The sequence below is a fragment of the Palaemon carinicauda genome, chromosome 10, assembly GCF_036898095.1.
Source record: "Palaemon carinicauda isolate YSFRI2023 chromosome 10, ASM3689809v2, whole genome shotgun sequence".
NCBI lineage: Eukaryota > Metazoa > Arthropoda > Malacostraca > Decapoda > Palaemonidae > Palaemon > Palaemon carinicauda.
Genome location: NC_090734.1, coordinates 18,234,615 through 18,249,614, shown reverse-complemented (window position 1 = coordinate 18,249,614; position 15,000 = coordinate 18,234,615). Strand labels below are relative to the sequence as shown.

General features: G+C 38.6%; 1 pseudogene; it reads left to right on the top strand.

The window, feature by feature from the left end:
• The window catches only part of LOC137648604 (uncharacterized), a 162,603-nt pseudogene that overhangs the window by 100,943 nt on the left and 46,660 nt on the right, over positions 1 to 15,000 (top strand).

Sequence of the window (15,000 nt, the reverse complement as noted above, 5' to 3'; positions counted from 1 at the left end):
TTAGTTCACAAGGACGGTGAGGTTGCGGTGATCAGAGAAACTAACGAATTTGAGCGGGGCTTGAACCCCAGTCTGGCGTTCACCAGTCAGGGACGTTACCGTATCGGCCACTACAACCCTAATGGAGCATTATTTGGTAAAAAAAAAAAAATAACATTTATTCAACGTAACAGAGAATTAATCCGACTTTTTTTTTTCTTTTTTTTTAAGTTTGAGCGCGATTAATTTTTCCAACGGCAGTTTTTTTTTTTTTTTTTTTTTTCACTCAAGCCGGAAGTTTGAGTGCGATTAATTTTTCAAACGGCAGTTTTTATTTTTTGAAACGGGGTTGCCACCTTGAAGGGGCAGTGGCCTTACCAGGTGAAGTTCAGCTACCTGGATAATTATCTAATTAAGGGTGACCTCAATTGGGTTCCGGCTCTGTTTGGACAATTGGGTCATTAACAGTCCTCTTTTATCTGGAGAAATCTTCAAGGCCTTATGTCTTTGTTTTTCTTTATTCTTTTTTTTATTGTCTTGTGTGGTACCTTTTTCTAGTTCTTTTTTTCTTTTTCTTTATTTTTTTATTGTCTTTTATGGCACCTTTTCTAGTTCTTTTTTTCAAATTTTCTTTATTCTTTTATTATTGTCTTGTATAGTAGCCTACCTTTTTCTAGTTCTTTTTTAATTTTATTTATTCTTTGTTATTGTCTTGTATCACACCTTTTTTTAGTTCTTTTTTATTTTTATATATTTTTCATTTATTTTCTTGTGTGGCACCTTTACTAGTTCTTTTTATTTTACTTTATTCTTTTTATTGTCTTGAATGGCACCTTTTCTAGAACTTTTATTTTTCTTTATTCATTTTTTTATTGTCTTGTATGGCACCTTTACTAGTTCTTTTCATTTTACTTTATTCCTTTTCTATTGTCTTGAATGGCACCTTCTCTAGTTCTTTTTTATTTTATTTTATTCCTTTCTTATTTTCTCATATGATAACTTTCTGATTGTTTTTCATTTTTCTTTATTCTTTTTATTGTCTTGTATGACACCTTTTTCTAGATCTTAGATGCCCTCTCAGTTCTTCTTAATCTTCTTTTTATTATAGTCATTCATGAAACCTCTCTTCTTCTGATTATATACATTTTCCTGTCTAGTTCTTCTGTGTATTTCACAAAGAAGGAATAACTATGAAACAATAATTCTCTCATCAGAGGACTGGGAACCACAGGATCTCATCATACTTCTTCAAGAGCAGACCGATCATGAATTAAGAATCCAATCACTTAAGTATCAACAAACCACTACATTGGAGAATGCAGAACTTAGCCTCATTCCTCTTTAAACTTCCTAAAAATCTAAATCATTCTTTATTTGATAAATGTCTTTGTGGTGGCCTGGTGGTCGCATCCTTGCCTGGTGATTGCCAGACTGGGGTTTGAGTCCCGCTCAAGCTCGTTAGCTCGTTTCGTCGCTGCAACCTCACCAGTCTTGTGAGCTAAGGATGGGGTGTTTGGTCTATCTGTTGCGTGCTCAGCAGCCATTGCTTGGCCCTCCTTGCTCCTAGCTTGGTTGGAGAGGCACCTTGGGCGCTGATTAAATGTAATATGGTCAGTCTCTAGGGCATTGTCCTGCTTGATAGGGTAATGTCACTGTCCCTTGCCTCTGCCATTCATGAGCGGCCTTTAAACCTTTAAACACCCGACTTATTCACAGCAGTATTCAGTGTCGCGGTCTCTCAGTATAAAAAAAAAAAATAAAAATAAATAAAAAAAAAATAAAAAATACCGTCTTTTGACAGAGATTGAACTATAAAGACTAAAATACCAGCTTGACGTCTCGGTCTCTTTTAGAACCCGCAAGCAAATGCCACCTGCAGTTTTTTACGAGTTCATTCTAATTCCCCCCATTCAAGAGGTTCTTTACTGATCTCAAATAGGATACAGAAAGCAGAGGGAGTTATGGCTGAACAGTCACTGAATATATTATTATTATTATTATTATTATTATTATTACTGGCCAAGCTACAGCGCTAGTTGGAAAAGCAAGATGTTATAAGCCCAAGGGCTCCAACAGGGAAAAATACCCCACTGAGGAAAGGAAGTAAGGAAATAAATAAATGATGAGAACATGTTAATAATAAATCATTCTAAAAACAGTAACAACGTCAAAACAGATATTTCATATATAAACTATGAAAGGACTTTTGTCTGCCTGTTCAACATAAAACCATTTGCCGCAACTTTAAACTTTTGAAGTTCTACTGATTCAACTACCCGAATAGGAAGATGATTCCACAACTTGGTCACAGCTGGAATAAAACTTCTAAAATACTGTTAAGTATTGAGCCTCTTGATGGAGAAGGCCTGGCTATTATATTTAACTGCCTGCCTAGTATTACGAACAGGATGGAATTAACTACTTAATTTATCACCTGAAGCCGGCGACGATAATATTTCTTGCATCTGGTGTTGACAATCTGTTTGTTTGTGTGAAATAATGAGGCATACGTTCGGTTCACGTTTACGTAGTCCGTGGGTCGCTCCCGGCTTATCGCTCTCCAATACATTAGGTTATAAATGGAGGATACCAGAGAAAGGATGTAGGTGTAGCAACTTCATCCCCATAGATTTTTTGTGAAACTGTTGTCTTTACATTTCTTGTGTCACTTTTTTTAAGGAAATGCGAATAGAACAATGTGTATAGATATATATATATATATATATATATATATATATATATATATATATATATATATATATATATATATTTATATATGTATGTATATGTGTGTATACTGTATATATGTATATATATATATATATATATATATATATATATATGTGTGTGAGTGTGTGTGTGTGTGCGTGTGTGTGTGTCCCTGTGTGTTTTTGTGTGCGTGTATTTTTGCGTGTGTGGTCTTATACTATTAATAATCTTAAGAGTAATGTGTTTAGATATACACATAAATAATCTTAGTTACACACAAACGCAAACACACACACACACACACACACACATATATATATATATATATATATATATATATATATATGTGTGTGTGTGTGTGCGTATGTGCGCGCGCGCGTATGTTTGCGTTTGTCTGTATGTGTCTAACTAAGTTTATGTATGTGTATATCCAAACACATTACTCTTAAGATTATTAATAGTCTAAGACCACGTGAACAACCCAGCCACAGCGTCTGAAGGTGACGTTGATATGTTGCATATGAGAGAGAGAGAGAGAGAGAGAGAGAGAGAGAGAGAGAGAGAGAGAGAGAGAGAGAGAGAGAGAGAGAGAGAGAGAAATTTCCCAGCCATTGTAACCTAATAGACGTGTTCTAAGACTGTGTAGATTTTCCATTACACACGTGCGTTACACACAAGGGGGTCAGGTGGCCGTCAAGCTGTCAACTGCAGGACCCCTCTTTCTTACTCCTCTTCTCAATCCCCCCCCCTTCCCCCCTCCCCCACTCCTGGTTCTGTCCCTAACCCCCTTTCCCTTCTCTTCTTCCTCCTTCTTTCTTTCCTGTAAACTCTTATTTCTTTTTGTTTGGTCTTTATATTTCATTATCATATTTTTCTGCTCCTGATTTTGTCCTCTTTAATATAATATATAGATTTATACTGTACATATGTGTGTATATATATGCTAATATATATATATATATATATATATATATATGTGTGTGTGTGTGTATATATATATGCATATATATATATACATATATATATATATATATATATATATATATACATATGTATATATAGATAGATAGATAGATAGATAGATAGATAGATAGATATCGATCTATACTTGATGGTATAATTTTCTGATAATGCAGACTTACTGACAAACATTAATCGATATTTGATATGGGCAATATATACCAGATAATTCAAATTCTCCAGGATAAACTTATTTTTCCCCAATTCATTATAGTCACCCAATCTCACATGCTCACGAATACACACACACACACACACACACACACACACACACACACATATATATATATATATATATATATATATATATATATATATATATATATATATTATATATATATATATATATTATCATCTTCATCATCATCATCATAATCCGTTGCTATTCCCCCTGTGGCCGCGGGGGCATATAAAAATTAGAATAGCGCCAACGTTATCCCTGCGTGTCGTAAGAGGCGACTAAAAGGGACGGGACGAGGGGGCTGGGAACCCCCTCTCCTGTAAAAAAATTCCTACGAGACATCGACAAGGAGATGGAGCTGGGGGGAGAGTGACTGCTCCCCGCACTCTAGTTTTGGGGTGTTTAAATGTGCGTGGATGTAGTACGATAGAGAGTAAAAGATGTGAGATTGGAAGTATGTTTAGAAGTAGAAGGATGGATGTATTGGCCTTGAGTGAGACAAAGATGAAAGGAAAGGGTGAAGTGATGTTTGGTGATATGTCTGGTAGAGTGTCTGGGATTGAAAGGGGAAGAGCGAGAGAGGGTGTGGCGTTATTGCTGAGTGAATGGATGACAGGTAAAGTAGTGGAATGGAAGGAGATATCATCTAGGTTAATGTGGGTAAGGGTTAGGTTGGGTAGGGAATGTTGGGCGTTTGTCAGTGCGTATGGGCCAGGTAGTGAGAAAAGTGAAGAAGATCGGAATGAGTTCTGGAATGATTTAACTAGGTGTGTAGAAGGACTGGGTAGAAGGAATTATGTAGTTGTTATGGGTGACTTAAATGCTAGAGTGGGCGCTGGAGAGGTAGAAGGTGTCATTGGTAAGTATGGCGTACCAGGTGAAAATGAGAGTGGTGAGAGACTGGTAGACATGTGTGTTGAACAAGAGATGGTAATAGGTGCTAGCTTCTTTAAAAAGAAAGATAAGAATAAGTATACATGGGTAAGAGTGGCAAATGGAAGAGTAGTAGAAAGGGCATTAATGGATTATGTGTTGGTAACTAGAAGAATGTTTGGAAGATTGAAAGACGTGCACGTGTTTAGGGGTATGGCTAACGGTATGTCTGATCATTTTTTGGTGGAAGGAAAATTAGTTGTAGCAAAAGAGTGGGGGAATAGAGTAGGTGGATGTAAAAGGGAGGTAGTGAGGATTGAAGAGCTAATAAAACCGGGGGTAAGAAGTAAATATCAGGAAAGGTTGAAAATGGCATATGATGAGGTGGGAGTAAGAGAAACTGGTAATTTAGAGGAGGAATGGAAGTTAGTAAAAGAAAATTTTGTTGGGATTGCAAGTGATGTATGTGGCAAGAAGGTTGTTGGAGGCAGCATGAGGAAGGGCAGTGAATGGTGGAATGAAGGAGTGAAGGTGAAAGTGGAAGAGAAGAAGAGGGCTTTTGAAGAATGGCTGCAGAGTAATAGTATAGAGAAGTATGAAAAATATAGAGAGAAAAAGGTGGAAGTAAAGCGCAAGGTACGTGAGGCAAAGAGGGCAGCTGACCTGAGGTGGGGTCAGGGATTGGGTCAGTCATATGAAGAGAATAAGAAGAAGTTTTGGAAAGAAGTGAAGAGAGTAAGGAAGGCTGGCGCAAGAATTGAAGAGACAGTGAAAGATGGAAATGGAAGGTTGTTAAAAGGAGAGGAGGCAAGGAAAAGGTGGGCGGAATATTTTGAAAGTTTGCTGAATGTTGAGGATAATAGGGAGGCAAATATAACTGCTGTTCCAGGTGTTGAGGTGCCAGTGATGGGAGATGAGAATGAGAGAGAGATAACAATAGAGGAAGTGAGGAGAGCACTAGATGAAACGAGAGTAGGAAAAGCATCTGGTATGGACGGTGTGAAAGCTGAGATGTTGAAGGAAGGGGGTGTGACTGTACTTGAATGGTTGGTGAGATTGTTTAATATGTGTTTTGTGTTGTCAATGGTACCAGTAGATTGGGTTTGTGCATGTATTGTACCACTATATAAGGGTAAGGGAGATGTGCATGAGTGTTGTAATTCAAGAGGTATTAGTTTGTTGAGTGTAGTTGGAAAAGTGTATGGTAGAGTACTGATTAATAGGATTAAGGATAAAACAGAGAATGCAATCTTGGAAGTACAGGGTGGTTTTAGAAGAGGTAGGGGTTGTATGAATCAGATTTTTACAGTTAGGCAGATATGCGAGAAATATTTAGCAAAAGGTAAGGAGGTGTATGTTGCGTTTATGGATCTGGAGAAAGCATATGATAGAGTTGATAGGGAAGCAATGTGGGATGTGATGAGGTTATATGGAGTTGGTGGAAGGTTGTTGCAAGCAGTGAAAAGTTTATACAAAGGTAGTAAAGCATGTGTTAGAATAGGAAATGAAGTGAGTGATTGGTTTCCGGTGAGAGTGGGGCTGAGACAGGGATGTGTGATGTCGCCGTGGTTGTTTAACTTGTATGTTGATGGAGTGGTGAGAGAGGTGAATGCTCGAGTGCTTGGACGAGGATTAAAACTGGTAGGCGAGAATGACCATGAATGGGAGGTAAATCAGTTGCTGTTTGCGGATGATACTGTACTGGTAGCAGACACAGAAGAGAAGCTTGACCGACTAGTGACAGAATTTGGAAGGGTGTGTGAGAGAAGGAAGTTGAGAGTTAATGTGGGTAAGAGTAAGGTTATGAGATGTACGAGAAGGGAAGGTGGTGCAAGGTTGAATGTCATGTTGAATGGAGAGTTACTTGAGGAGGTGGATCAGTTTAAGTACTTGGGGTCTGTTGTTGCAGCAAATGGTGGAGTGGAAGCAGATGTACGTCAGAGAGTGAATGAAGGTTGCAAAGTTTTGGGGGCAGTTAAGGGAGTAGTAAAAAATAGAGGGTTGGGCATGAATGTAAAGAGAGTTCTATATGAGAAAGTGATTGTACCAACTGTGATGTATGGATCGGAGTCGTGGGGAATGAAAGTGATGGAGAGACAGAAATTGAATGTGTTTGAGATGAAGTGTCTGAGAAGTATGGCTGGTGTATCTCGAGTAGATAGGGTTAGGAACGAAGTGGTGAGAGAGAGAACGGGTGTAAGAAATGAGTTAGCGGCTAGAGTGGATATGAATGTGTTGAGGTGGTTTGGCCATGTTGAGAGAATGGAAAATGGTTGTCTGCTAAAGAAGGTGATGAATGCAAGAGTTGAGGGGAGAAGTACAAGAGGAAGGCCGAGGTTTGGGTGGATGGATGGTGTGAAGAAAGCTCTGGGTGATAGGAGGATAGATGTGAGAGAGGCAAGAGAGCGTGCTAGAAATAGGAATGAATGGCGAGCGATTGTGACGCAGTTCCAGTAGGCCCTGCTGCTTCCTCCGGGGCCTTAGATGACCGCGGAGGTAGCAGCAGTAGGGGAGTCAGCATTATGAAGCTTCATCTGTGGTGGAAATGTGGGAGGTTGGGCTGTGGCACCCTAGCAGTACCAGCTGAACTCGGTTGAGTCCCTGATTAGGCTGAAGGAACATAGAGAGTAGAGGTCCCCTTTTTGTTTTGTTTCATTGTTGGTGTCGGCTACCCCCCAAAATTGGGGGAAGTGCCTTGGTATATAGATAGATAGATTCCATTACAAGACAAAGGTCTCAAATATGGCCTACCACACACGTCTGTTAATGGTTTTTTTATGTCCGTCTATACCCACAAATTTTCTTTGCTCGTCAATCCATCGTCTTTTCTTCCTTCTCCTGCTCTGTTTGCAATCTCTACGGGCTTCTTCTATTATTGTTAATGTCCATCTATTATCTATTATTCTCATTATATATCCTACCCGTGTCCATTTCTTTTTCTTACATGTTATATTATCCTCTACTTTAGTTTGCTCTCGTATCCATGTTGCTCATTTTCTTTCTCTTAGTGCTATTCCCATCATTATTCTTTCCATAGCTCTTTGAGTAGTAACTAGCTTAAGTTCAAAGGCTTTAGTAAAGTTCCATGTTTCCGATGATGCATAAGTTAATACTGGTAGGACCATCAGATTAAGTACTTATCTTTTTAGAGAAAGTAACATTTTACATTTCCTAATCTCATTTTGTTTGTCAAAAGGTCTTCATCCACATTCTGCTTTTGTAATTAAAAGTTTGAATTGCTCTTAACAATTTGTGCTATGTCACATATCATCAGTTCTCTCAACATTACTTCCCTATTAATTTCATTATAAGCTTTGACTATAGGTATGTATGTTACATGAAGCCTTTTTTCAAATATTTTCAAACTATTGTCTGATTTCTTTCGCACACTTGACCCTTACTTACATAAATTAGAATTTTTAATGAACCAATTACACATATGAATAATTATTGTATAAGTTAATTAGTAACCATTGCTCAGTATTTTATCTTTGGTTTTTCAGGCACCAGTCGAGTATGGCTCCTGGAAGGGGATCCTAGAGGCTAGAGAATTTGGGGCAGTATGCTACCAGCCATTGGAAACAGACGTCTGGGACACAGTGGAGTCTAATGTAGATCTAGGTCATCTGGAAGATCAGCTGAAACGGGCTCTGGTGGCTGAGCTTGGAACTGACTTGTATGAGGAGCAAGTCGAGGAGTTGCAAGACGAACTCCGAATGGGAGTGGAGAAGGCTCAGAAGGCACAAAAAATGAAGAGAGAAGAAGGATGTAACGGGGAGACAGCAGGAGTGGAAGGGAAGGGGTGCCATAAGAGTAGTTCTTCTTCTGAAAGTGTCAAAGAAAACGTGGACCCTGAAACCCCAGGGGTATACAGGACTAGTAGGACACCAGGTGGAACCTTTAGTGAAACACCTAGTGTTAGAGTTAATAGTAATTATAGTAGTAGTAAAGATAGTAGCCGTACTCATAATAACAAAAGCGATATAAGTGAGAGTCATACCCGTAGCAATAGTCACGAAACAACCACTGACGAAACACATTTTAAACATAGACCCAACAGTACGATTCTGCTTCAGAGACTCAAGCACATAATTCAAGCCGCAGATGAAAAGATCCCAAACAAAGACACGGTCTCTGAAACGAGTGAATTTAAGAGTGAAATCGTCACGGATTCCTGGACTGAGGGTAAGTTGGTACCCCTAGCTTCCCTGGAAGATAGAGACGGTAGTGACACAAGCACTCGAGGGTGGATAGACTCGCGGGAGCACCAAGGAAAGCATTCCAGCAGTGCCGAACAGGTTCCAGGGAAGCAACAGACAGCGGGTAACAGCCATGGAGGCCGCAACCACAGAAGAAGAGGGGCCAAGGAGCAGAGAAAGAAGTACCTGTACATGCAACAGAAACACATCAGAGAGTACGAGATGTCGGAGGATTGCCTCACCCTCAATGTCTATATGCCGATCGTGAGTAGATCCAGCATCAGTATGTTCCGTTTTGTTTAAGGGCCAACTTTATACCCTTTCACTGCCAGCTTATATAAATTCAACCAAACTTCTGATGTAGCAAGTATCAAGACCACAGATACTGTAGTTTTTTTTTATCTTTATTGAAAAGCTCTTATTAAGAACTTTCCAATGAATACCAACTTTCTATGGTTTGGGGGATTTTAAACATGTTACCCTTTTTCAAATTTTGACTAAGTCACCAGTGGCACTGAAATGGTTAATGAATTCTACACTTACACCATTAATGCTAACCTTCATAAACATTACTTCACATTTACCATCCAGATATACTTGTTTGTTCAGTGAGTAATAACGTTGCATCCTAGGTCAGTTCAGCTAAGTCGTAGGATTTTGTTAGGGAAGAGGAGCCTTCGAGCAAGGATATTAATGTTTTAAAAATGGAAAACACAAAAAAATCAACACAAATCTAGGTATATCTTAGGAAGGTTATTGTACTAATTTTTTGTTAGACTTTTATACATAATATCAAATTTAGATTTGTTTAAAAACATGATCCTAACTCAGTCTTCCACAGTAGGCAGCAAAAGATATGTATTATTATTATTTTTTTTTAATTCTCTTCTAGCTTCCGTTTTCCCATACTCCTGTAAAACTTTACCTCAGCCTTTTTATCTAATGTCAATCATATTACGTAATTGATGAAAAATATTTTTTTCCATCAAAACCAAAAACAACATATTTACGTGGCTGACAAAAAATGGGGAATATTAATTAGTTCAATTAATGCTAGCCTTTTCTCTTTGCGATATTTAATTAAAATTATTGAGCAACGATAATTACTTTTAGCTTTTTTGCTGCAATTGTTAAACAAGAGAAATTGAGTCTAGAGGAACACCGTCCCCCTGGCAACTTCTCTATCGGCGGCCATGTTGGAAAGAGGCAGATGAGAAAGGTCCCATTGTTATTGAGTACTCGGCGGCCATGTTGGAAAGAGGCAGACGATGAAAGTCCCATTGTTGTTGGGTACTCGGCGGCCATGTTGAAAAGAAGCAGATGAGGAAAGTCCCTTTGTTGTTTGGTACTCGGCGGCCATGTTGGAAAGTGACAGATGAGGAAAGTCACATTGTTTTTGGGTACTCGGCGGCCTTGTTGAAAAGAGGCAGATGAGAAAAGTCCCATTGTTGTTAGGTACTCACCAGCCATGTTGGAAAGAGGCAGAGGAGGAAAGTTCCATTGTTGTTGAGTACTCGGCGGCCATGTTGGAAAGAGGCAGATGAGAAAAGTCTCATTGTAAAGTAGATAGTCTCATCTATTCCATCTCATAGTCAGATGCAGTTGTCGTCTACTGTTTTTTTTTTTTTTATGTTTCAATAATTAAATGCTGTTTACGTGATGTCAATATGTCGTTGTCTAATACATTATTAATTTTGTTTTCAGTTTTAGAAACAGAAGCGTTTATATATATATGAGAAGAGGAGACAGAAAGTAAGGTAGTTATATATTTAGGCTGTAAAAGGAGACAAATATTAGGGTAGTGTTATATAACTTTCTTATATGTCTTTTATTGATCGAATTAATAGATAGCGTTGCTAAGAGGCTGAAATTGTAGTTTTGCATCTTGCACAACAACGCTTTGCAAAACTCAATGCTTATATAGACGCCAGATTAGCTACTTGCTGAATCTCTAATATATATATGTATATATATACAGTATGTATATATATATATATATATATATATATATATATATATATATATATATAGTGTATATATATATATATATATTTATATATATATATATATATATATATATATATATATATATATATATATATATGAATACAGTATACCGGTATATAATGTTCTGTCCATTAATGAAGATAGCCTTGTACAGTATCTCTCTCTCTCTCTCTCTCTCTCTCTCTCTCTCTCTCTCTCTCTCTCTCTCTCTCTCTCTTCCAGATATATATATATATATATATATATATATATAGAGAGAGAGAGAGAGAGAGAGAGAGAGAGAGAGAGAGAGAGAGAGAGAGAGAGAGAACCAGCCTAGTTATACACCTGAATGGCGGAAGAACTTATTCCCATAAAACCCCGTATTAAAAGTTTACATTTCGTCAATGAAATGAATCAAAAGAAGATTCTGTTCCCACATCTATTCAGCTTACCATTCGCAATATTGATCGATTGATCATATCACTCGGTGTTGCTACAGCTGTTGCATATTTCCCCGAGGCCACGGAATCCTCAAACCTTTATTTTTAAAAGCGATAATCGCCGAGATCTCGGCTTGCAAATGCCGCTAACTTATGGAATGAATAAAAAGATTTCTCCCTCGTAGCTTCACTTCCGGGACGGAAGTGTTTACATGTGTTTCGGGAAGGTTTGCGTTTTTTTTTTTATTTAAAGTTTCTTTTGACAAAGTTTCGTGTTTCAAAGTTTTGTCTTGTATCATTCAGATGAAGCAAAGTTTACCTCACTTTTTGGAAGATGAGGGAGCAATAACTTTTTTTTTTCTTTTTTTTTTTTGAGAGAGAGGTTTAAAGGTTTAAAGGCCGCTCATGAATAGCAGAGGCAATGACAGTGACATTACCCTATCGAGTAGTACAATGCCCTTAGAGATCAACGCCCAAGGCCCCTCTTCACCCAAGTTAGGACCAAGGAGGGCTAGGCAATGGCTGCTGATAACTCAGCAGACAGACCTATAGGCACCCCTAAATCCCCCCCCCCCCATCCTTAGCTCACAAGGATGGTGTGGTTGCAGCGACCAAAGAAACTATTATTAATTTTATTATTATTATTATTATTATCATTATTATTACTTGCTAACCTACAACCCTATTTGGAAAAGCAGGATGTCATAAGCCCAAGGGCTCCAACAAGGGAAAATAGCCCACTGAGGAAAGGAAATAAGGAAATAAATAAACTAAGTACGGACCCTATACAATATGCTCTCAACAAATAAGGCCTGACTAAGACGTGTTGATTAACCCTTTCACTGCCATTAGTGACTCAGTCAAATCTTGCAAAAGGGAAACATCCTTTGAAAGGATTCGAACCTTAGAAAGTTGAAAGTTTTTATTCTTTCATGTTGACCAGGTTGACATGAGTCTTTTTATAGTTTATATACGATATATCTGTTTTTGACGTTGTTAATAGTTTATATAGGACATATCTGTATTGACGTTGTTATTGTTTTTAGAATGATTTATTGTTAATTTATTCTCATCATTTATTTATTTCCTATTTTCCTTTCTTCGCTGAGCTATTTTTCCCTGTTGGAGCCCTTGGGCTTATAGCATCTTGCTTTTCCAACTAGGATTGTAGTATGGCTAGTAATAATAACAATAATAATAATAATAATAATAATAATTAATTGGAAAGGTCTTCGTGGTCAAAGTTAGTAAAAAACCCACTGAAAGTAAGCGATATAGAATTAGATAAACAATAGTGAGGAGGAAAAATAGATAGATAGACAGAGATGGCTTTATTTCCAGTTCGGGGAAGCCTATAGGTCTATCTGCTGAGTCATCAGCCGCCATTGCCTGGCCCTCCTTGGTCCTGGCTTGATGGAGAGGGGGTTTGGGCGCAGATCATATGTACTGTACATATGTTCAGTCTGTAGGGCATTGTCCTACTCGATAGGGCAATGCCACTGTCCCTTGCCTCTGCCATTCATGAGCGACCTTTAAACCTTTAGACATAGTTTCAGATCATTAACTCTCCTTCATTAAAAACCTATATTGTTATTGTAAATCTCCGAAATTTGGAGTTGTGGTGGCCTATTAGAAACGTCCCTGCCTGGGGTTAGTCCTGCTCAACCTCGATAGTTTCTTGTGGTGACTGCAACCTTACCATCCTTGTGAGCTAAGGATGGGGTTGTTTTGTGGAGCGTATAGGTCTACCTGTTGAGTCACCAGCAGCCATTGCCTGGCCCTCCCTAATCCTAGCTTGGGTAGAAAGATTGGTTGGGCGCTGATCGTATATGTGATCAGTGTCTAGGGTATTGTCACTGTCCCTTGCCCCTGCTATTCATCAGCGACCTTTAAATCGGAAGCTTAGGGTTGTGGTGGCCGATGTGGTAACGTCCCTGACTGGTGAACGCCAGACTGGGGTTCAATTCCCGCTCAGACACGTTTTTTTCTTGGTCGCTGCAGCCTCACCATCTTTGTGAGGTAAAGATGAGGTTTTTGGGGAGCCTATAGGTCTAGCTGCTGAGTCATCAGCAGCCAATGCCTGGCCCTTCCTGATCCTAGCTTGGGTAGAGACAGGTAGAGACGGACTTTGGCGCTGATCATATGTATATATAGTCAGTCTCTAGGGAATTGTCACTGTTCCTTGCCCGTGCCATTCATGAGCGGCCTTTAAATCGGGAGTTTATGGCATTTTTTGGCATAAACAACGTTAGGGCTTGGGTGCTGATCATACGTTTATATGGTTAGTCTCAAGGCCATTGTCCTGCTAAGGCATTGTCACTCAGTGTTGCCAGGTATGGGAATTTATCCCTAGATTTGGGGATTTTTGGTGTCTGATGGGGATATTCCGTACAAATTTCTATGCTGAAGAAACAAAGATGAGTAAACCTTTCTATTGTTGCAATTAATTTTCTTGCATTTACATGAAGTATAGTGAGTAATTTCTATATTAGTAATGCCTACAGGATAAGAAAAAAGTATAATTGTGATAATGGGGATTTTTGGGTTGTTTTGGGGATTTTTTATCATGAGTTTTGGGGATTTTTAGGCTAACCCATCTGGTAACACTGTTGTCATTGTCCTTTGCCTCTGCCATTCACAAGTGGTTTTTAAACTTTTAAATATAGTGCTTATGACGTTTGCCAGAGCAAGAATTGATTGCCACAAACAACGTTCACCATATGGTAATCCAGTTTGCCTTTTGGTATTCTGTTCCTTGCCATTTTTAATCGTCTCGTAGGCAGCTCTCTCTCTCTCTCTCTCTCTCTCTCTCTCTCTCTCTCTCATCCCATCCCACAGATTCTATTTCAGAGCAGCGCTTAATATACTTTGAACGGAAAAGTTATTTGCATGCACAATAATAGCTACTTTCGTAACTGTTCTTTTTTACTTACGTGATCTTTAACCTTTCAAGACATAGCTCATCTGCCGTGGGCTTTGACGAGTCGTTTAATTTGTTTGTTTAGGTAAGATTTAATTAGCTCCGCCAACGAAGTTGAGAGGAGGTTATGTTTTCGCCCCTGTTCGTTCGTTTGTTGTTTTTTGTGAACAATTCCTTGGCCACAATTTTAATCATAGAGTAGTGAAACTTTCAGGGATTAATTGTCATGTTGAGATGTGGAAACGATTCATTTTTCAAAGTCCTAGGTCAAAGGTCAAGGTTAAGGTCGAGCAAAAGGTCGACCGATTTAACCCTAACCTTAATCCCAAGTTCGCACATAGTTGTCACACAGACTTCAAATACACCTACGGTCTAAATTGCTTCTGGGAAAGGCAAGCTGGTTTCGAGAAATAAGCTGCCGTGGTGGAGGTCTGCACGCTCAGAGTGTTTTTCTTTACCTTTCGTCTTATTTTTATAATTATTTCGAAATTAGTTTTATTTTTCCTGATGATGAAGCCAAGTGGAGTATTTTTTTTTTATAACAAATCCAGCCATTTTGAAAGAGCTAAGGTAAATGCCGAAGAAAACATAGAGGATTATGAAGGATTCCATATTGTCTAAAGGTAGAAGGGACTCTTTAGCCATGGTAAGCAGCTCTTAGAGGAGAAGGACACTCCAAAATCAAACCAT